At 47.6% G+C, this 23764-nt stretch overlaps 1 protein-coding gene across 5 annotated transcripts in view; it reads right to left on the reverse strand.

Annotated features, from left to right (window-relative positions):
- CLINT1 (clathrin interactor 1) overlaps positions 1-23764 on the reverse strand; it is a 209729-nt gene that overhangs the window by 182212 nt on the left and 3753 nt on the right. The gene's annotated exons all lie outside the window — the stretch shown is intronic.

Below are 23764 nucleotides of genomic sequence, written 5' to 3' on the forward strand. Positions count from 1 at the left end.
CTTCCCTTTTCTCTATCCCTGGGCAGATATGACTCTTATAGGGACGAAAAGACTGAGGCTGAAAAGACGGTGTCTTTTTCTGCAGAGATGTGACTTAGGGTAAATAACGGTGGATTTTCCAGCAGTTGCCGTGGCCACCAGGTCCCATGGACCGACCCCAAATAACTCCTCCCCTTTATACGGCAATACATCTTTGTGCCGTTTGGAATCTGCATCACCTGACCACTGTCGTGTCCATAAACATCTTCTTGCAGATATGGACATCGCATTTACTCTTGATGCCAGAGTGCAATATCCCTCTGCGCATCTCACATATATAGAAATGCATCCTTTAAATGCTCTATAGTCAATAAAATACTGTCCCTGTCAAGGGTATCAATATTTTTAGTCAGGGAATCCGACCAAGCCACCTCAGGTCTGCACATCCAGGCTGAGGCGATCGCTGGTCACAGTATAACACCAGCATGTGTGTGTATACATTTTAGGATATTTTTCAGCCTCCTATTAGCTGGCTCCTTAAGTACGGTCCTATCTGTAGATGGTACCGCCACTTGTTCTGATAAGCGTGTGAGCGCCTTATCCACCCTGAGGGGTGTTTCCCAACGCGCCTTAACTTCTGGCGGGAAAAGGTATACCGCCAATAATTTTCTATCGGGGGAAACCCACGCATCATCACACACTTCATATAATTTATCCGATTCAGGAAAAACTACAGGTAGTTTTTTCACCTCACACATAATACCCTTTTTTGTGGTACTTGGAGTATCAGAAATATGTAACACCTCCTTCATTGCCCTTAACGTGTGGCCCTAAAGGAAAATACGTTTGTTTCTTCACCGTCGACACTGAAATCAGTGTCCTTGTCTGGGTCTGTGTCGACCGACTGAGGTAAATGGGCATTTTACAGCCCCTGACGGTGTTTGAGACGCCTGGACAGATACTAATTTGTTCGCCGGCCCTCTCATGTCGTCAACCGGCTTACAGCGTGTTGACATTATCACGTAATTCCATAAATAAGCCATCCATTCCGGTGTCGACTCCCTAGAGAGTGACATCACCATTACAGGCAATTTGCTCCGCCTCCTCACCAACATTTACCTCATACATGTCGACACACACGTACCGACATACAGCACACACATAGGGAATGCTCTGATAGAGGACAGGACCCACTAGCCCTTTGGGGAGACAGAGGGAGAGTTTGCCAGCACACACCAAAACGCTATAATTATCCAGGGACAACCTTTATATAAGTGTTCCTCCCTTATAGCATTTTAATATATGTACATATCGCCAAATCAGTGCCCCCCCCTCTCTGTTTTAACCCTGTTTCTGTAGTGCAGTGCAGGGGAGAGCCTGGGAGCCTTCCCACCAGCATTTCTGTGAGGGAAAATGGCGCTGTGTGCTGAGGAGAATAGGCCCCGCCCCCTTTTCGGCGGGCTTCTTCTCCGGAGTTTTTGATATCTGGCAGGGGTTAAATACATCCATATAGCCTCAAGGGCTATATGTGATGTATTTTTCGCCATACAGGTATTATACATTGCTGCCCAGGGCGCCCCCCCCCAGCGCCCTGCACCCTCCGTGACTGCTGTGAGAAGTGTGCTGACAACAATGGCGCACAGCTGCAGTGCTGTGCGCTACCTGATGAAGACTGAAAGTCTTCTGCCGCCTGGTTCCGGACCTCTTCATCTTCAGCATCTGCAAGGGGGGTCGGCGGCGCGGCTCCGGGACGAACCCCAGGGCGAGCCCTGTGTTCCGACTCCCTCTGGAGCTAATGGTGTCCAGTAGCCTAAGAATCCAATCCATCCTGCACGCAGGTGAGTTGAAAATCTCTCCCCTAAGTCCCTCGATGCAGTGAGCCTGTTGCCAGCAGGACTCACTGAAAATAAAGAACCTAAAAACTTTTTCTAAGTAACTCTTTAAGAGAGCCACCTAGATTGCACCCTACTCGGACGGGCACAAAAACCTAACTGAGGCTTGGAGGAGGGTCATAGGGGGAGGAGCCAGTACACACCATGTGATCCTAAAAGCTTGCTTTTGTGCCCTGTCTCCTGCGGAGCCGCTATTCCCCATGGTCCTGACGGAGTCCCCAGCATCCACTAGGACGTTAGAGAAATATTATATAGTGAGTGACCACCAGACACACAGTGCAGTTTATTTAATATATCCGTTCTCTGCCTGAAAAAAGCGATACACACAGTGACTCAGTCAGTCACATACCATATCTGTGTGCACTGCTCAGGCTCAGGCCAGTGTGCTGCATCATCTATATATATTATATATCTGTCTGACTGCTCAGCTCACACAGCTTATAATTGTGGGGGAGACTGGGGAGCACTACTGCAGTGCCAGTTATAGGTTATAGCAGGAGCCAGGAGTACATATTATATTAAAATTAAACAGTGCACACTTTTGCTGCAGGAGTGCCACTGCCAGTGTGACTGACCAGTGACCTGACCACACTGACCACCAGTATAGTTAGTAGTATACTTATATTGTGATTGCCTGAAAAAGTTAAACACTCGTCGTGTGACTTCACTTGTGTGTTTTTTTTTTTTTTTATTCTATAAAAATAAAACTCATTCTGCTGACACAGTGTCCAGCAGGTCCGTCATTATATAATATATACCTGTCCGGCTGCAGTAGTGATATATATATATTTTTTATATCATTTATCATCCAGTCGCAGCAGACACAGTACGGTAGTTCACGGCTGTGGCTACCTCTGTGTCTGCACTCGGCAGGCAGTCCGTCCATAATTGTATACCACCTAACCGTGGATTTTTTTCAGTCTTCTTTATACATACATAGTTACATAGACATCTTCTCTTTATCAACCAGTCTATATTAGCTGCAGACACAGTACAGTACGGTAGTTCACGGCTGTGGCTACCTCTGTGTCTGCAGTCGGCAGGCAGTCCATAATTGTATACTAGTATCCATCTCCATTGTTTACCTGAGGTGCCTTTTAGTTGTGCCTATTAAAATATGGAGAACAAAAATGTTGAGGTTCCAAAATTAGGGAAAGATCAAGATCCACTTCCACCTCGTGCTGAAGCTGCTGCCACTAGTCATGGCCGAGACGATGAAATGCCAGCAACGTCGTCTGCCAAGGCCGATGCCCAATGTCATAGTACAGAGCATGTCAAATCCAAAACACCAAATATCAGAAAAAAAAGGACTCCAAAACCTAAAATAAAATTGTCGGAGGAGAAGCGTAAACTTGCCAATATGCCATTTACCACACGGAGTGGCAAGGAACGGCTGAGGCCCTGGCCTATGTTCATGGCTAGTGGTTCAGCTTCACATGAGGATGGAAGCACTCAGCCTCTCGCTAGAAAAATGAAAAGACTCAAGCTGGCAAAATCAGCACAGCAAAGAACTGTGCATTCTTCGAAATCCCAAATCCACAAGGAGAGTCCAATTGTGTCGGTTGCGATGCCTGACCTTCCCAACACTGGACGTGAAGAGCATGCGCCTTCCACCATTTGCACGCCCCCTGCAAGTGCTGAAAGGAGCACCCGCAGTCCAGTTCCTGATAGTCAGATTGAAGATGTCAGTGTTGAAGTACACCAGGATGAGGAGGATATGGGTGTTGCTGGCGCTGGGGAGGAAATTGACCAGGAGGATTCTGATGGTGAGGTGGTTTGTTTAAGTCAGGCACCCGGGGAGACACCTGTTGTCCGTGGGAGGAATATGGCCGTTGACATGCCAGGTGAAAATACCAAAAAAATCAGCTCTTCGGTGTGGAGGTATTTCACCAGAAATGCGGACAACAGGTGTCAAGCCGTGTGTTCCCTTTGTCAAGCTGTAATAAGTAGGGGTAAGGACATTAACCACCTCGGAACATCCTCCCTTATACGTCACCTGCAGCGCATTCATAATAAGTCAGTGACAAGTTCAAAAACTTTGGGTGACAGCGGAAGCAGTCCACTGACCAGTAAATCCCTTCCTCTTGTAACCAAGCTCACGCAAACCACCCCACCAACTCCCTCAGTGTCAATTTCCTCCTTCCCCAGGAATGCCAATAGTCCTGCAGGCCATGTCACTGGCAATTCTGACGAGTCCTCTCCTGCCTGGGATTCCTCCGATGCATCCTTGCGTGTAACGCCTACTGCTGCTGGCGCTGCTGTTGTTGCCGCTGGGAGTCGATGGTCATCCCAGAGGGGAAGTCGTAAGCCCACTTGTACTACTTCCAGTAAGCAATTGACTGTTCAACAGTCCTTTGCGAGGAAGATGAAATATCACAGCAGTCATCCTACTGCAAAGCGGATAACTGAGGCCTTGACAACTATGTTGGTGTTAGACGTGCGTCCGGTATCCGCCGTTAGTTCACAGGGAACTAGACAATTTATTGAGGCAGTGTGCCCCCGTTACCAAATACCATCTAGGTTCCACTTCTCTAGGCAGGCGATACCGAGAATGTACACGGACGTCAGAAAAAGACTCGCCAGTGTCCTAAAAAATGCAGTTGTACCCTATGTCCACTTAACCACGGACATGTGGACAAGTGGAGCAGGGCAGGGTCAGGACTATATGACTGTGACAGCCCACTGGGTAAATGTATGGACTCCCGCCGCAAGAACAGCAGCGGCGGCACCAGTAGCAGCATCTCGCAAACGCCAACTCTTTCCTAGGCAGGCTACGCTTTGTATCACCGCTTTCCAGAATACGCACACAGCTGAAAACCTCTTACGGCAACTGAGGAAGATCATCGCGGAATGGCTTACCCCAATTGGACTCTCCTGTGGATTTGTGGCATCGGACAACGCCAGCAATATTGTGTGTGCATTAAATATGGGCAAATTCCAGCACGTCCCATGTTTTGCACATACCTTGAATTTGGTGGTGCAGAATTTTTTAAAAAACGACAGGGGCGTGCAAGAGATGCTGTCGGTGGCCAGAAGAATTGCGGGACACTTTCGGCGTACAGGCACCACGTACAGAAGACTGGAGCACCACCAAAAACTACTGAACCTGCCCTGCCATCATCTGAAGCAAGAAGTGGTAACGAGGTGGAATTCAACCCTCTATATGCTTCAGAGGTTGGAGGAGCAGCAAAAGGCCATTTAAGCCTATACAATTGAGCACGATATAGGAGGTGGAATGCACCTGTCTCAAGTGCAGTGGAGAATGATTTCAACGTTGTGCAAGGTTCTGATGCCCTTTGAACTTGCCACACGTGAAGTCAGTTCAGACACTGCCAGCCTGAGTCAGGTCATTCCCCTCATCAGGCTTTTGCAGAAGAAGCTGGAGGCATTGAAGAAGGAGCTAAAAGGGAGCGATTCCGCTAGGCATGTGGGACTTGTGGATGCAGCCCTTAATTCGCTTAACAAGGATTCACGGGTGGTCAATCTGTTGAAATCAGAGCACTACATTTTGGCCACCGTGCTCGATCCTAGATTTAAAGCCTACCTTGGATCTCTCTTTCCGGCAGACACAAGTCTGCTGGGGTTGAAAGACCTGCTGGTGACAAAATTGTCAAGTCAAGCGGAACGCGACCTGTCAACATCTCCTCCTTCACATTCTCCCGCAACTGGGGGTGCGAGGAAAAGGCTCAGAATTCCGAGCCCACCCGCTGGCGGTGATGCAGGGCAGTCTGGAGCGACTGCTGATGCTGACATCTGGTCCGGACTGAAGGACCTGACAACGATTACGGACATGTCGTCTACTGTCACTGCATATGATTCTCTCAACATTGATAGAATGGTGGAGGATTATATGAGTGACCGCATCCAAGTAGGCACGTCACACAGTCCGTACTTATACTGGCAGGAAAAAGAGGCAATTTGGAGGCCCTTGCACAAACTGGCTTTATTCTACCTAAGTTGCCCTCCCACAAGTGTGTACTCCGAAAGAGTGTTTAGTGCCGCCGCTCACCTTGTCAGCAATCGGCGTACGAGGTTACATCCAGAAAATGTGGAGAAGATGATGTTCATTAAAATGAATTATAATCAATTCCTCCGCGGAGACATTGACCAGCAGCAATTGCCTCCACAAAGTACACAGGGAGCTGAGATGGTGGATTCCAGTGGGGACGAATTGATAATCTGTGAGGAGGGGGATGTACACGGTGATATATCGGAGGGTGAAGATGAGGTGGACATCTTGCCTCTGTAGAGCCAGTTTGTGCAAGGAGAGATTAATTGCTTCTTTTTTGGGGGGGGTCCAAACCAACCCGTCATATCAGTCACAGTCGTGTGGCAGACCCTGTCACTGAAATGATGGGTTGGTTAAAGTGTGCATGTCCTGTTTTGTTTATACAACATAAGGGTGGGTGGGAGGGCCCAAGGACAATTCCATCTTGCACCTCTTTTTTCTTTTCTTTTTCTTTGCATCATGTGCTGATTGGGGAGGGTTTTTTGGAAGGGACATCCTGCGTGACACTGCAGTGCCACTCCTAGATGGGCCCGGTGTTTGTGTCGGCCACTAGGGTCGCTAATCTTACTCACACAGTCAGCTACCTCATTGCGCCTCTTTTTTTCTTTGCGTCATGTGCTGTTTGGGGAGGGTTTTTTGGAAGGGACATCCTGCGTGACACTGCAGTGCCACTCCTAGATGGGCCCGGTGTTTGTGTCGGCCACTAGGGTCGCTAATCTTACTCACACAGCTACCTCATTGCGCCTCTTTTTTTCTTTGCGTCATGTGCTGTTTGGGGAGGGTTTTTTGGAAGGGCCATCCTGCGTGACACTGCAGTGCCACTCCTAGATGGGCCCGGTGTTTGTGTCGGCCACTAGGGTCGCTAATCTTACTCACACAGCTACCTCATTGCGCCTCTTTTTTTCTTTGCGTCATGTGCTGTTTGGGGAGGGTTTTTTGGAAGGGACATCCTGCGTGACACTGCAGTGCCACTCCTAGATGGGCCCGGTGTTTGTGTCGGCCACTAGGGTCGCTTATCTTACTCACACAGCGACCTCGGTGCAAATTTTAGGACTAAAAATAATATTGTGAGGTGTGAGGTATTCAGAATAGACTGAAAATGAGTGTAAATTATGGTTTTTGAGGTTAATAATACTTTGGGATCAAAATGACCCCCAAATTCTATGATTTAAGCTGTTTTTTAGTGTTTTTTGAAAAAAACACCCAAATCCAAAACACACCCGAATCCGACAAAAAAAATTCGGTGAGGTTTTGCCAAAACGCGTTCGAACCCAAAACACGGCCGCGGAACCGAACCCAAAACCAAAACCCGAAAAATTTCAGGCGCTCATCTCTAGTTCAAACCAATGTGATTTTAGGAAACTCAACACCACATTGAGATCCCAAGGTGCCACAGGAGGCACAAAAGGGGGCTGAATATGAAGCACTCCCTTTACAAAAGTCTGAACTTCAGGCAGTGAAGCCAGTTCTTTCTGGAAGAAAATCGACAGGGCCGAAATCTGGACTTTAATGGAACCCAATTTTAGGCCCATAGTCACTCCAGACTGTAGGAAGTGCAGAAAGCGACCCAGCTGAAATTCCTCTGTTGGGGCCTTCCTGGCCTCACACCACGCAACATATCTCCGCCAAATACGGTGATAATGGTTTGCGGTTACTTCTTTCCTGGCTTTTATTAGCGTAGGAATGACTTCCTCCGGAATGCTCTTTTCCTTTAGGATCCGGAATTCAACCGCCATGCCGTCAAACGCAGCCGCGGTAAGTCTTGGAACAGACAGGGCCCCTGCTGCAGCAGATCCTGTCTGAGCGGTAGAGGCCATGGGTCCTCTGATATCATTTCTTGAAGTTCCGAGTACCAAGCCCTTCTTGGCCAATCCGGAACCACGAGTATCGTTCTTACTCCTCACCTTCTTATTATTCTCAGTACCTTTGGTATGAGAGGCAGAGGAGGGAACACATAAACCGACTGGTACACCCACGGTGTCACTAGAGCGTCCACAGCTATCGCCTGAGGGTCCCTTGACCTGGCGCAATATCTCTTTAGTTTTTTGTTGAGGCGGGACGCCATCATGTCCACCTGTGGCCTTTCCCAACGGTTTACCAACAGTAGGAAGACTTCTGGATGAAGTCCCCACTCTCCCGGGTGTAGGTCGTGTCTGCTGAGGAAGTCTGCTTCCCAGTTGTCCACTCCCGGAATGAACACTGCTGACAGTGCTAGTACGTGATTTTCCGCCCATCGGAGAATCCTTGTGGCTTCCGCCATCGCCATCCTGCTTCTTGTGCCGCCCTGTCGGTTCACATGGGCGACTGCCGTGATGTTGTCTGACTGGATCAGTACCGGCTGGCTTTGAAGCAGAGGTCTTGCCTAACTTAGGGCATTGTAAATGGCCCTTAGTTCCAGAATATTTATGTGTAGGGAAGTCTCCTGACTTGACCATAGTCCTTGGAAGTTTCTTCCCTGTGTGACTGCTCCCCAGCCTCGAAGGCTGGCATCCGTGGTTACCAGGACCCAGTCCTGTATGCCGAATCTGCGGCCCTCTAGAAGATGAGCACTCTGCAGCCACCACAGTAGAGACACCCTGGTCCTTGGAGACAGGGTTATCATTTGATGCATCTGAAGATGCGATCCCGACCACTTGTCCAAGAGGTCCCACTGGAAGGTCCTTGCATGGAACCTGCCGAATGGAATTGCTTCGTATGAAGCCACCATTTTTCCCAGTACTCGTGTGCAGCGATGCACCGATACCCGTTTTGGTTTTAGGAGGTCTCTGACTAGAGATGACAGCAACTTGGCTTTCTCCTGCGGGAGAAACACTTTTTTCAGTTCTGTGTCCAAAATCATCCCCAGGAACAGTAAGCGAGTGGAAGGAACCAGTTGTGACTTTGGAATGTTTAGAATCCAGCCATGCTGTTGTAGCACTTCCCGAGATAGTGCTACTCCGACCAGTAACTGCTCCCTGGACCTCGCCTTTATAAGGAGATCGTCCAAGTACGGGATAATTAAAACTCCCTTTTTTCGAAGGAGTATCATCATTTCTGCCATTACCTTGGTAAACACCCTCGGTGCCGTGGACAGTCCAAACGGTAGTGTCTGGAATTGGTAATGGCAATCCTGTACCACAAATCTGAGGTACTCCTGGTGAGGAAGGTAAATAGGGACATGCAGGTAAGCATCCTTGATGTCCAGGGATACCATGTAATCCCCCTCGTCCAGGCTTGCAATAACTGCCCTGAGTGATTCCATCTTGAACTTGAATTTTGTTATGTAAGTGTTCAAGGATTTCAAATTTAAAATGGGTCTCACCGAACCGTCTGGTTTCGGTACCACAAACAGTGTGGAATAGTAGCCCCGGCCTTGTTGAAGTAGGGGAACCTTGACTATCACCTGCTGGGAATACAGCTTGTGAATGGCCTCTAGCACAGCCTCCCTGCCCGATGGAGTCGTCGGTAAGGCTGATTTGAGGAAACGGCGGGGGGGAGGCGCCTCGAATTCCAACTTGTACCCCTGAGATACTACTTGAAAGATCCAGGGATCCACCCCGTGAGCGAGCCCACTGATCACTGAAATTCTTGAGGCGGCCCCCCACCGTACCTGGCTCCGCCTGTGGAGCCCCACCGTCATGCAGCGGATTTGGAAGAAGCGGGGGAGGACTTTTGGTCCTGGGAACCTGCTGTGTGTTGCAGCTTTTTCCCCCTTCCTCTGCCTCTAGACAGAAAGGACCCGCCTTTTCCCCGCCTGTTTTTCTGGGGTCGAAAGGACTGTACTTGGTAATACGGTGCTTTCTTAGGCTGTGAGGGGACATGGGGCAAAAATGCAGACTTCCCAGCCGTTGCTGTGGAAACAAGGTCTGAGAGACCGTCCCCGAATAACTCCTCACCCTTATAAGGCAAAACTTCCATGTGCCTTTTAGAATCTGCATCTCCTGTCCACTGCCGAGTCCATAAGCCTCTCCTAGCAGAAATGGACAAAGCACTTATTCTAGATGCCAGCCGGCAGATCTCCCTCTGTGCATCTCTCATGTATAAGACCGAGTCTTTTATATGCTCTATGGTTAGCAATATAGTGTCTCTGTCTAGGGTGTCAATATTTTCCGACAGGGAATCTGACCAAGCAGCAGCAGCACTGCACATCCAGGCTGAAGCAATAGCTGGTCTCAGTATAACACCAGTGTGTGTGTAAATAGATTTTAGGATAGCCTCCTGCTTTCTATCAGCAGGTTCCTTTAGGGCGGCCGTATCCGGGGACGGTAGTGCCACCTTTTTAGACAAACGTGTGAGCGCTTTATCCACTCTAGGGGGAGTTTCCCAACGTGACCTATCCTCTGGCGAGAAAGGGAACGCCATTAGTAATTTTTTTGAAATCACCAATTTTTTATCGGGGAAAGCCCACGCTTCTTCACACACCTCATTCAACTCCTCAGATGGGGGAAAAACTATAGGTAGTTTTTTTCTCCCCAAACATAATACCCTTTTTTGAGGTACCTGGATTTATATCAGTAAGGTGCAATACCTCTTTCATTGCCTCAATCATGCCACAAATGGCCCTAGTGGACATTAAATTTGAATCGTCGTCGACACTTGCATCAGTATCCGTGTCGACATCTGTGTCTGCCATCTGAGGTAGTGGTCGTTTCAGGGCCCCTGACGTATTTGAATCGTCTGGGCAGGCACGAGCTGAGAAGCCGGCTGTCCCGCATTTGGCATGTCGTCAAATTTTTTATGTAAGGAGTCGACACTTGTACGTAATTCCTTCCATAAATCCATCCACTCAGGTGTCTGCCCCGCAGGGGGTGACATCAAATTAATAGGCATCTGCTCCGCCTCCACATAAGTCTCCTCATCAAACATGTCGACACAGCCGTACCGACACACCGCACACACACACAGGGAATGCTCTTACAAGGAGACAGGACCCCACAAAAGCCCTTTGGGGAGACAGAGAGAAAGTATGCCAGCACACACCAGAGCGCTATAATAATACAGGGACTAACTGAATTATGACCCTTTATAGCTGCTTATTATATTAAACTGTGCCCAAATTTAGTGCCCCCCTCTCTTTTTTACCCTTTCCGTAGTGTAGACTGCAGGGGAGAGTCAGGGAGCTTCCTTCCAGCGGAACTGTGAGGGAATAATGGCACCAGTGTGCTGAGGGAGAAGGCTCCGCCCCTTTTTCGGCGGCCTTTCTCCCGCTTTTTTCTGTAATCTGGCAGGGGTAATTACCACATATATAGCCTCTGGGACTATATATTGTGGTTATTTTGCCAGCCAAGGTGACATTATTGCTGCTCAGGGCGCCCCCCCCCCCCCAGCGCCCTGCACCCTCAGTGACCGGAGTGTGAAGTGTGTATGAGGAGCAATGGCGCACAGCTGCAGTGCTGTGCGCTACCTTGGTGAAGACTGATGTCTTCTGCCGCCGATTTTCCGGACCATCTTCATGCTTCTGGCTCTGTAAGGGGGACGGCGGCGCGGCTCCGGGAACGAACACCAAGGACGGGTCCTGCGGTCGATCCCTCTGGAGCTAATGGTGTCCAGTAGCCTAAGAAGCCCAAGCTAGCTGCAAGCAGGTAGGTTCGCTTCTTCTCCCCTTAGTCCCTCGATGCAGTGAGCCTGTTGCCAGCAGGTCTCACTGTAAAATAAAAAACCTAATTTTAAACTTTCTTTCTAGAAGCTCAGGAGAGCTCCTAGTGTGCAACCAGCTTGGGCCGGGCACAGAAATCTAACTGAGGTCTGGAGGAGGGGCATAGAGGGAGGAGCCAGTGCACACCAGATAGTACCAAATCTTTCTTATAGAGTGCCCAGTCTCCTGCGGAGCCCGTCTATTCCCCATGGTCCTTACGGAGTCCCCAGCATCCACTGGGACGTTAGAGAAATTAAATTAAGTTGCGTAAACTGTGTTTATACTGTATGTCATCCTTAGGTTCAATTGTGTGATGAGGGACAGGATTATCGTCTATTTTTCTACATAGTTTACGTTTGACAGTCACCAGCACTGGTTATTACATTGACCATAAATAATTTGAATTGGTCCTGGACCACCAACCTGAGGCACCCCTGCATGTGTCCTGAGGCACCCCAAGTGCACACACTGTGTAGCTTGTGTAGTATTAGATACTTCTCACCTAGGGATAAGCCGGGTACACACTAGAAGATATATCGTCCTAACACATATCGGAATGATATATCAGGTACATCACCTTCTGCAGTGATGGGGAACCTTTGGCACTCTAGCTGCTGTTGAACTACACATCCCAGCATGCTCTGCTACAATTTTGCTATTTGGCCATGCTAAAACTGTAGCAGGGCATGCTGAGATGTGTAGTTCAACGACAGCTGGCGTGCCAAAGGTTCCCCTTCACTGGCCTAGTGCGTACATATGAAAATTGTGCTCCTGCGGGTCGCCAGCGGCATCCCACGTTGGCCCAGCAAGCATGGCACACAGGGGTAGTCGCTAGCGATTACACACATGCCTTTTCGCATATTTCTGCTCACCACCTACAGGGGGTGCGAGCTGTAATGTGTTTGAAGCAGCTAATGGGTGTCTAATCGGAGTAACAGTTGAATAGCTCTGATAGGAGCCCATTAGTTTAGACATACATGAAAAAATACTGAATTCCCCCAAAATTGCCCAAATATTACACATTTTTCATGATTTTTTCCTGTCTCAATTTGAAGGACACACACAAATATTATTTGTGTAAGCAAGCATATGGGTACACAGTGGGCCTAATTCAGACCTGTTGGCTCGCTAGGGTTTTTTTGCAGTCCTGCGTTCGCATAGTCTCCGCCCATAGGGGAGTGTATTTTCACTTTGCAAGTGTGCAAACGCATGTTTCAGCAGAGCTGTACTTACAGATTTTGTGCAGTTTCTGAGTAGCCCAGGACTTACGCAGCCGCTGGAACACTTCAGCCTGTCCGGGACCGGAATTGATGTCAGGAACCCGCGCTGCAAACCCATGGACACGCCTGCACTTTTCCTACCACTCCCAGAAAACGATCAGTTGCCACCCACAAACGGCTTCTTCCTGTCAATGTCCTTGCGATCGCCCGTGCGAATGGATTCTTCGCACAAACCCATCGCTGAGCGGCGATCCGCTTTGTACCCATGCAACACGCCTGAACATTGCGGTGCATACGCATGCACAGTTTAGACCTGATCGCAGGCTGTACGAAAACGCAGCCTAGCGATCAGGTCTGAATTAGGCCCAATGCCAGGTCTTGCAGAAAGGGGCATATTGCCAGTTGTAATGAGATGTAATCATAATGTTTGTTCCCTACATTGATACCGTCACAGGTGGCCAGACAAGGCGCTAGCACGAAATACAGGTCATGTTTAAACGTGCAAATGTGGAGCAATTTATGCATTTCACAGACATCACATATTATGCAAAGTAGGTTTTATACTGAATGTCAATTTCAGATTTTACATTAATTTAAAAACAAAACCACTCATATGCCAATATCCTGACAGATTAAACAAGAATAATATGAGCAATACAGTGCAGGATAGATAGATAGATAGATAGATAGATAGATAGATAGATACACACCATAGCAAACAAACAGACAAATAAAAAAGGTCTCCCATATCTAGGGGTGCCATAGTGCGAGATTAAATTCTTATTGCGGGTCCCCGCGCCCGCCGTCAGTTATTCAAATGTTGCTGCTGATGGGAACAAGAACTTCATTCCAGCTTGCTTCCAGCAGGGCTGGTGAGTTGAAATGCGCGAAAAGTGACCCATTTGGGCGCCCAAACTGGACTTTTCACGCTCAGACCATTTGTTTAGTCGGGTTTTGCCATTTTACACGGCTAAACCTGACTGACGTGGGCACGATCAGAGCAAAAATGGGGGACACTTGAATATCGCCCCGCAATCTCCCATCACTTTAGACAGGGAATCGGGCGCGATTAAGCAACTGAATTCCCCCCATAATGTTTTTAGGTTTTGGGAGCAAAATATAATTTCATTTTGACAACCCTAAATCACTGAGTCAGCTGGAGTTAATTGCCACACCACGAGGGGGAGGCTGCAAGGGGATGGGGATGCCACGAGAGGGGCGCCCTTTGGGACCAAAGGGGAGGGGGTATGGAGAGGATGAAGGGACAGCAGTAGGAGAAAGAGGGGAGGAATATATGAAGTGGGAGGTGTGAATGATGCAGGGCTGGTCCCAGAGGGGGTGCCAGCCTACAGTAATTGGTCACAGAGTGTAGGAGCTGGGTGCAGGGGGGAGGAGAGCCCTGAAGGCGAGCGGAGCAGTTCTGTGGGGAGAGAGGAGCAGTTGGAATAGGGCTTCTCTGCGTCTTAACACTACCCAAGGTAATCTTAGATGGCAGCCGCACTATGCCCAATGACCCAGTGCTTAAATGTTTGGGAGTGTGGTGTTAGAATGTGGTAAATCGTACCCAGCTGAAAGTGGAGGAGCCGCAGGTGGTAAAAGGCAGGCGTCCTGGGAAGAACCATGCTTATGGCAAGGCTTTGAAAAAGAGCTAAGAACAGCTCAAAATACGTTGGTCAATCTGTGCACGCTGCCATCTACATTGTGAACCCTCTGCAACCATTCTTGGATAAGCTTAGGAGCCCAAAAACAGGATTTTACAACCTGTGGCTTCTCTACTTCCAGCTGGCACGATCTACCACACTCTAGCTCTGTATGAGCTACATAATATTTATTACTGTACCATTATCTTGCTGCTTAAAGATCCAAATAGTGGCATTCATATGTGCCATATGTGTGTGTAGTCGAATCTATGATATATCACATTGGAAACATCCAAATAGTGCCATCTTTATATGCCAATAGCATATGTGTCTTAATGTATTTATCGGAAGATGAACTTAGATCACTAAGGGGGAATACAATTAGACCCGGCAATTTACCAGGTGTGAAAAAAGGGGGCAACCGGGAGCTTTAACGCCCAGGATTATTCAATTAGAGATCTTTTTCTCGCTGGGTAAATGACCCTGTTATCGGGCGTTAACACATAAAATCCAGGATAAGTTCCCAGACCTAAGTGTTAACATGCCTGGGGCACCTGATAGCAGGCTATATATCATGGATTTCTTTTGGGTCTAAGGGCACTATATTTCCTGTACCCAGGTCAATGTGGTTATCAGCTGGCAGGATTTACCAGATTTCCAGAGCAATAATAACCTTAATAAGAAATCATTTTGGGTGCATGGTTGTGAATGTTCAAAGTTACTAATACCCCTTTTACACTCGCAGGCTCTGGTCATTCCCGGGAATGTGTCCCGGGATATTTCCCAGGACACATTCCCGGGAATGACCCTTTTACATTAGCGGCCCGACCCGGCATATTGCCGGCTCGGTGATGTCACCGCTGACTCTACCGGAGGCGGTGCTTGGAGATAATCTTCTCCAAGCACTGCCTCCTCCTATGCAGAGAACGGGTGCTGGGTCGCCTTGACCCGGTATACCCGTTCACACTGCACAGCTTCCCGGGATGGTCCCGGATTCAACCCAGGTCGAGACCTGGGTTGAAATCCCGGGATGCTCGTCCCGGGAAATTGAAAGTGTACCCTTTTACACTGACAAAATTCCCGGAATGATGCGCGTTCACGTGCAAAATCCCGGGATAAAATTGTCAGTGTAAAAGGGGTATAAATTGCTCATCAAAACTGAGGTCTGACACGAGGCAGCTGTGCGTTAAGTATCTCAATATGACCTGCTTTCAGGTAATCATTTGCTCAGAATAACTAGATCAAGCGCGCAGGGCCGATATACTCAGATCTTACTGATTGGAGACTGGATACACAAGCTCTTCTACCACTTCCAAGTCAACAGACGATCTGAGGCTCAAAAATGCGGATCGGTAGTCACCAAATGGTATATTTATCATTCCTGTGTTTGTCGAAACCGCCAACCGTTTGAAATGCCAATAGAAAAGATTACTAAACAAGCCTGGTTTAACATTCATTCCAATTGCAGTTTTAAATCCATCAGTCAAAGCAGCTGATCATCGCCAGATTTAAATCTTCCCACAAAAGGTTCTCTGCAGTCTCCTTTAGTGAACAGGTCAGCTGAAGGGCATAGGAGAAATAAACCTTTCCATAAGCCAGAGGTTCCCAAACGCGGCCCGCAAGGCACCCCAACAGTCCAGGTTTTAGGTATTTCCATGGCTCAGCACAGATGGTTAAATCAAATTGACTAAGGTGCTAATTAAGTCACCTGTGGCCAAGCATGGAAACATTTAAAAAAAGGACTGTTGGGCTGCCTGGAGGACCGCGTTTGGGAAGCTCTGCCATAAGCAAAGCCATATCTCAATATTTTCTATTTGTAAATGCTATCACCAGCTCTTCTGCGTAAATACATGTGTATGGGCTGTCCATTGATGCTCTACCAACAATGATTTTAAATCATAAGTTAAAACCCATCAATGTTTGAGCCATTAATGGTTTAACTATGCACAGTGCGTGGTTGGCATTACCACCGGAGCTTCGTCAGCAATGTACACCATAAGTGGTCTCCCTTCGATGGTAAAAGTAGTTACCATTGTCATTAGACCATTAATGACTACTAATCATCGATGGTCAATCCTAATGTCGATTTTAAGTATGCATGTCCTCTAATGTATGCGAATCAGACCAAAACATAAATAAATTAAAAAGGAAAGACCTTTTTAAATGAGTAAATGAGGTAATCGGTGAAGCAAATGAGGGACATCCAACATAGACCGTAAGCTAATAAAGCTTAACACACATATCAGCCTGGTTAAGGTCATATAGAAAAAGGCTGGATGCCTACAATTATGGCAGAAATGTCTGCAAGAGGAGACCTCTGACTATGAATGAAGGGCATTTCCTTCAGTGCACAAGACAGCTGAATTTCCTAATACAGGTTGAGTATCCCATATCCAAATATTCCGAAATACGGAATATTCCGAAATACTGACTTTTTTGAGTGAGAGCGAGATAGTGAAACCTTTGTTTTTTGATGGCTCAATGTACACAAACTTTGTTTAATACACAAAGTTATTAAAAAATATTGTATTAAATGACCTTCAGGCTGTGTGTATAAGGTGTATATGAAACATAAATGAATTGTGTGAATGTAGACACACTTTGTTTAATGCACAAAATTATAAAAAATATTGGCTAAAATGACCTTCAGGCTGTGTGTATAAGGTGTATATGAAACATAAATGCATTCTGTGCTTAGACTTAGGTCCCATCACCATGATATCTCATTATGGTATGCAATTATTCCAAAATACGGAAAAAGCCGATACCCAAAATACCTCTGGTCCCAAGCATTTTGGATAAGGGATACTCAACCTGTACTTCACCAGCAATTATTATTATTATCATCCTTTATTTATATGGCACCACAAGGGTTCCGCAGCGCCCAATTACAGAGTACATAAATAAACAGGAAAACAGCAACTTACAGTTGATGACAGTATAGGACAAGTACAGGGTAAATAAACATAGCTACATCAGCAGATGACACTGGAATAAGTATCAGGTGGCAGAAGACTGCTGGATGTGGTACAGTTGAAGATTATTAAAGTAAGACAAAGGATAAGCACATGAGGTAAGAGGGCCCTGCTCGTGAGAGCTTACAATCTAAAGCAATGGCATCTTATCTATCCTCATGGAAACAACGAGCGGAGATGTATTAATCCAAAATGCAAGGCAAAACGGAGCAGCTACTGCTCATTACATGATTACAAATTCTGTTACATAATTCAACCTGTGCTAAGTATATCAAGATGCATTAAAAAAATTTGTCTGAACTCTAATGGGGTGATTCAATTGTTCAATTGTTCTCCCATAGTTTGTGAGCTCTAACCAGGACTTTAGGGTTCCGGTATGAATAGTCGACCATGTTATGGTCGACAGTCATTAGGTCAACCACTATTGGCCAACATTGGCATGGTTGACACATGAAAAGATCGACACTGAGGTTTTTTTAAGTTTTTTGGGTGTCGTTTTCTGCGTAAAGTGACGGGGAACCCCAGTTAGTGCACCGCTTCACTCGCCATGCTTCGGGCAGATTACCGTTCCCAATAGTCCACGTGGATCGTAAAGTATGGAAAAGTTCCACAAAATAATAAAAAAAAAAAAAAACACATGTCGACCTTTTCATGTGTCGACCATGTCAATGTCGACCAATAGTGGTCGACCTAATGACTGTCGACCATAACAAGGTCGACCATCTAAACGGATACCGGACTTTAGATGAGTTTAGCTGTCAGGTGCCAACTGAAAACAATCGAATTCCCACCCCAGAACAGAATGTCATTATCAAGTTGAGGTACAAAAACCTCTCATCACACTTGACAATGCACACTTTTTAGGTCAGTTCCAAGAGCATGAGTCTACCAAATTGTAAAGAAAGGAGATCCGGTGATATGAACCATCCTTCACAAGCAGACGAGTAATCATGTAGAGTCAACCTAAAGAACTATGCAACCCAGAGTGCTGTACAGTACAGTAAACGGTTCTAGAGGTTATGTTGTTTGACCAAAACCGTGCCTGGAAAATGGTCAAAGGTAATTGCTATATACAGTACCAAATACTGATCATCACACTTTCTCTGACGTCCTAGTGGATGCTGGGGACTCCGTCAGGACCATGGGGATATAGCGGCTCCGCAGGAGACAGGGCACAATAATAAAAGCTTTAGGATCAGGTGGTGTGCACTGGCTCCTCCCCCCATGACCCTCCTCCAAGCCTCAGTTAGATTTTTGTGCCCGACGAGAAGGGTGCAATCTAGGTGGCTCTCCTGAGCTGCTTAGAATAAAAGTTTAAGTTAGGTTTTTTATTTTCAGTGAGTCCTGCTGGCAACAGGCTCACTGCTACGAGGGACTTAGGGGAGAGAAGAAAACTCACCTGCGTGCAGGATGGATTTGCTTCTTAGGCTACTGGACACCATTAGCTCCAGAGGGAGTCGGAACACAGGTCTCACCCTGGGGTTCGTCCCGGAGCCGTGCCGCCGACCCCCCTTGCAGATGCCGAAGTTGAAGAGGTCCAGAGGTCCAGAAACAGGCGGCAGAAGACTTTCAGTCTTCATAAGGTAGCGCACAGCACTGCAGCTGTGCGCCATTGTTGTCAGCACACTTCACCAACAGTCACCAACTGTCACTGAGGGTGCAGGGCGCTGGGGGGGGCGCCCTGGGCAGCAATGTATAATACCTTTTTATGGCTAAAATACATCACATATAGCCCTTGAGGCTATATGGATGTATTTAACCCCTGCCAGATCTCACAAACTCCGGGAGAAGAGCCCGCCGAAAAGGGGGCGGGGCCTATTCTCCTCAGCACACGGCGCCATTTTCCTGCTCAGCTCTGCTGTGAGGAAGGCTCCCAGGCTCTCCCCTGCACTGCACTACAGAAACAGGGTTAAAACAGAGAGGGGGGGGCACTTATTTGGCGATATGATTACATATATAAAAATGCTATGCTATTTATGTACTCTGTAATAAGGGAAAACACTTGTATAAGGGGTTGTCCCTGTATAATTATAGCGTTTTTGGTGTGTGCTGGCAAACTCTCCCTCTGTCTCCCCAAAGGGCTAGTGGGGTCCTGTCCTCTGTCAGAGCATTCCCTGTGTGTGTGCTGTTTGTCGGTACGTGTGTGTCGACATGTAGGAGGACGATGTTGGTGAGGAGGCGGAGCAAATTGCCTGTATTGGTGATGTCACTCTCTAGGGAGTCGACACTGGAATGGATGGCTTATTTAGGAATTACGTGATAATGTCAACACGCTGCAAGGTCGGTTGACGACATGAGACGGCCGGCAAACAAATTAGTACCTGTCCAGGCGTCTCAGACACCGTCAGGGGCTTGTAAAAACGCCCATTTACCTCAGTCGGTCGACACAGACACGGACACTGACTCCAGTGTCGACGGTGAAGAAACAAACGTATTTTCCTTTAGGGCCACACGTTTCATGTTAAGGGCAATGAAGGAGGTGTTACATATTTCTGATACTACAAGTACCACAAATAAGGGTATTATGTAGGGTGTGAATAAACTACTTGTAGTTTTTCCTGAATCAGATAAATTAAATGAAGTGTGTGATGATACGTGGGTTTCCTCCGATAGAAAATTATTGGCGGTATACCCTTTCCCGCCAGAAGTTAGGGCGAGTTGGGAAACGCACCTTAGGGTGAATAAGGCGCTCACACGCTTATAAAAACAAGTGGCGTTACCGTCTCCAGATACGGCAGCCCTCAAGGAGCCAGCTGATAGGAAGCTGAAAAATATCCTAAAAGTATATACACATATACTGGTGTTATACTACGACCAGCAATCGCCTCAGCCTGGATGTGCAGCGCTGAGGGGGCTTGGTCGGATTTCCTGACTGAAAATATTGATACCCTTGACAGGGACAAGATTTTATTGACTATAGAGCATTTTAAGGATGCATTTCTATATATGCGAGATGCGCAGAGGGATATTTGCATTCTGGCATCAAGAGTAAATGTGATGTCCATATCTGCCAGACGACAGTGGTCAGGTGATGCAGATTCCAGACGGCACATGGAAGTATTGCCGTATAAAGGGGCGGTCCATCAGACCTGGTGGCCATGGCAACAGCTGAAAAATCCACCTTTTGTTACCCCAAGTCACATCTCAGCAGAAAAGGACACAGTCTTTTCAGTCTCAGTCCTTTCGTCCCCATAAGGGCAGGCGGGCAAAAGGGCCAGTCATATCTGCCCAGGGGTAGAGGAAAGGGAAGAAGACTGCAGCAGGCAGCCCATTCCCAGGAACAGAAGCCCCCCACAGCTTCTGCCAAGTCCGCAGCATGACGCTGGGGCCGTACAAGCGGACTCAGGTGCGGTAGGGGGTCATCTCAAGAGTTTCAGCACGCAGTGGGCTCACTCACAAGTGGACTCCTGGATCCTACACGTAGTATCCCAGGTGTACATTGGAAATTCGAGACGTCTCCCCCTCACAAGTTCCTGAAGTCTGCTTTACCAACGTCTCCCTCCGACAGGGAGGCAGTATTGGGAACAATTCACAGGCTGTATTCCCAGCAGGTGATAATCAAAGTACCCCTTCTACAACAAGGGAAGGGTTATTATTCCACACTATATTGTGGTACTGAAGCCAGACGGCTAGGTGAGATCTGAAATATTTGAACACTTACATACAAGCGTTCAAATCAAGATGGAGTCACTCAGAGCAGTGATAGCGAACCAGGAAGAAGGGGACGATATGGTGTCACTGGATATCAGGGACGCTTACCTACATGTCCAAATTTGCCCTTCTCACCAAGGGTACCTCAGGTTCGTGGTACAGAACTGTCACTATCAGTTCAGACGCTGCCGTTTGGATTGTCCACGGCACCCCGGGTCTTTACCAAGGTAATGGCCGAAATGATGATTCTTCTTAAAAGAAATATGGACGCTTTCCTGATAAGGGCAAGGTCCAGAGAACAGTTGGAGGTCGGAGTAGCACTATCTTAAGTAGTTCTACGACAACACGAGTGGATTCTAAATATTCCAAAATCGCAGTTTTTTCCGACGACACGTCTACTGTTCCTTGGGATGATTCTGGACACAGTCCAGAAAAGGATGTTTTCTCCCGGAGAAGAAAGCCAGGGAGTTATCCGAGCTAGTCAGGAACCTCCTAAAACCAGGAAAAGTATCAGTGCATCATTGCACAAGGATCCTGTGAAAAATGGTGGTTTCTTACAAAGCGATCCCATTCGGTAGATTTCACGCAAGAACCTTTACGTGGGATCTGCTGGAAAAATGGTCCGGATCGCATCTTCAGATGCATCAGCGGATAACCCTGTCTCCAAGGACAAGGGTGTTTCTTCTGCGGTGGCTGCAGAGTGCTCATCTATGAAAGGGCCGCAGATTCGGCATTCAGGACTGGGTCCTGGTGACCACGGATGCCAGCCTGAGTGGCTGGGGAGCAGTCACACAAGGAAAAAATTTCCAGAGAGTGTGATCGAGTCTGGAGACTTCTCTCCACATAAATATACTGGAGCTAAGGGCAATTTACAATGCTCTAAGCTTAGCAAGACCTCTGCTTCAAGGTCAGCCGGTATTGATCCAGTGGGACAACATCACGGCAGTCGCCCACGTAAACAGACAGGGCGGCACAAGAAGCAGGAGGGAAATGGCAGAAACTGCAAGGATTCTTCGCTGGGCGAAAAATCATGTGATAACACTCTCAGCAGTGTTCATTCCGGGAGTGGAAAACTGGGAAGCAGACTTCCTCAGCAGGCATGACATCCACCCGGGAGAGTGGGGACTTCATCGGGAAGTCTTCCACATGATTGTAAACCGTTGTGAAAAACCAAAGGTGGACATGATGGCGTCCCGCCTGAACAAAAAACTAGATATTGCGCCAGGTCAAGGGACCCTCAGGCAATAGCGGTGGACGCTCTGGTAACACTGTGGATGTACCAGTCAGAGTATGTGTTCCCTCCTATGCCTCTCATACAAAAAGTACTGAGAATCATAAGAGGGAGATGAGTAAGAATGATACTCGTGGTTCCGGATTGGCCAAGAAGGACTTGGTACCCGAAACTTCAAGAGATGTTCACGGAAGACCCGTGGCCTCTACCTTTAAGAAAGGACCTGCTCCAGCAGGGGCCTTGTCTGTTCCAAGACTTACCGCGGCCGCGTTTGACGGCATGGCGGTTGAACGCCGGATCCTGAAAGGGCATTCCAGATGAAGTCATCCCTACCCTGGTCGAAGACAGGAAGGATGTAACCGCAAAACATTTTCACCGCATTTGGTGAAGATATGTTGCGTGGTGTGAGGCCAAGAAGGCCCCTACAGAGGAATTCCAACTGGGTCGTTTCCTACATTTCCTGAAAACAGGACTGTCTATGGGCCTAAAATTAGGGTCCATTAAGGTTCAAATTTCGGCCCTGTCGAATTTCTTCCAGAAAGAACTGGCTTTAGTGCCTGACGTTCAGATGTTTGTAAAAGGGGTACTGCATATACAGCCTCATTTTTGTGCCCCAGTGGCACCTTGGGATCTCAATGTTGTTTTGAGTTTCCTAAAGTCACATTGGTTTGAACCACTCACCACTGTGGACTTAAAATATCTCACATGGAAGGTGACGATGCTATTAGCCCTGGCTTCAGCCAGGCGTGTGTCAGAATTGGCGGCTTTATCATATATAAAGCCCTTACTTAATTTTTCATTCTGACAGGGCAGAATTGAGGACTCGTCCTTAATTTCTCCTTAAGGTGTTTTCTGTTTTTCACATGAACCAACCTATTGTGGTACCTGCGGGTACTAGGGACTTGGAGGACTCCAAGTTACTTGACGTTGTCAGGGCCCTGAAAAATATATTTCCAGGAAGGCTGGAGTCAGAAAATCTGACTCGCTGTTTAGCCTGTATGCACCCAACAAGATGGGTGCTCCTGCTTCTAAGCAGACGATTGCTCGCTGGATTTGTAATACTATTCAGTTTACACATTCTGTGGCAGGCCTGCCACAGCCAAAATCGGTAAAAGCCCATTCCAAAAGGAAGGGGGCTCATCTTGGGCGACTGCCCGAGGGGTCTCGGCTTTACAACTTTGCCGAGCAGTTACTTGGTCAGGGGAAAACACGTTTGCTAAATTCTACAAATTTGATACCCTGGCTGAGGAGGACATGGAGTTCTCTCATTCGGTGCTGCAGGGTCATCCGCACTCTCCCGCCCGTTTGGGAGCTTTGGTATAATCCCCATGGTCCTGACGGAGTCCCCAGCATCCACTAGGACGTCAGAGAAAATAAGATTTTACTTACCGATAAATCTATTTCTCGTAGTCCGTAGTGGATGCTGGGCGCCCATCCCAAGTGCGGATTGTCTGCAATACTTGTACATAGTTATTGTTACAAAAATCGGGTTATTCTTGTTGTGAGCCATCTTTTCAGAGGCTCCTTCGTTGTTATCATACTGTTAACTGGGT

Source organism: Pseudophryne corroboree, chromosome 6 (genome assembly GCF_028390025.1).
Source record: "Pseudophryne corroboree isolate aPseCor3 chromosome 6, aPseCor3.hap2, whole genome shotgun sequence".
NCBI classification, from domain to species: domain Eukaryota; kingdom Metazoa; phylum Chordata; class Amphibia; order Anura; family Myobatrachidae; genus Pseudophryne; species Pseudophryne corroboree.